Source organism: Penaeus monodon, chromosome 22 (assembly GCF_015228065.2).
Source record: "Penaeus monodon isolate SGIC_2016 chromosome 22, NSTDA_Pmon_1, whole genome shotgun sequence".
In the NCBI taxonomy this organism is placed as follows: domain Eukaryota; kingdom Metazoa; phylum Arthropoda; class Malacostraca; order Decapoda; family Penaeidae; genus Penaeus; species Penaeus monodon.
This window is the reverse complement of record NC_051407.1, coordinates 10,649,385-10,649,985: the sequence shown is the minus strand read 5'-3', so window position 1 is coordinate 10,649,985 and position 601 is coordinate 10,649,385. Positions and strand designations below refer to the sequence as shown.

The 601-nt window shown below is 58.6% G+C and overlaps 1 protein-coding gene across 1 annotated transcript in view; it reads right to left on the bottom strand.

The window, feature by feature from the left end:
• The window catches only part of LOC119586935 (putative neural-cadherin 2), a gene marked incomplete at its 5' end in the record, with an annotated part of 72,205 nt that overhangs the window by 49,434 nt on the left and 22,170 nt on the right, over positions 1-601 (bottom strand).

Genomic DNA, 601 nt, shown 5'->3' with positions numbered 1-601 from the left:
TGCGCGGGCGCGGACGCACATTCACGTCGCAGGAGAGTAGCCTCTCTACTGAAAACAGGTGACCCCCGCGCCGCCTCGTCTTCCCATATCGGAGCCAGTCGGTCCGCCATGGCGCTCAGGAAGATGGCAGCGAACGGCCAGCTCCTCGAGGGGTTTTACGGGGGTAATAGTCCTTTCATCGAACTCGTCATCAACTACAAATTCTGCAACTTCTTCATTGCTGACACAGGGAGCACCCTTACCATTATCAACTCCTAGATGGTGGACTAGTGGGGCCTCAGGGACTCCGTCGAGCCCTGCGAATACCCGGGTTTCGATGGCAGCATCGTCGTCCACCTCAGCTACGACGAGGGAACCGGCGTCGACGTCGTCATCGCGGAGGAATTCCGCCTCTTCATAAAGCCGCACTGCGAAGACTTTCTGTTGGGCATGGACTTCCTGACGACTGCGAACAGCGTCCTCGACCTCACCCTCGACGTGCCGCAGCTGTGGCTTTACTCGCAGCCAAAGAACATCGAAGAAGGGCGCCTCATCAGAACGGACGGCATCGTCAACGGCAACCGGATGCAATGCATGCTGGACACCGGGTCGTTCTGCCTGT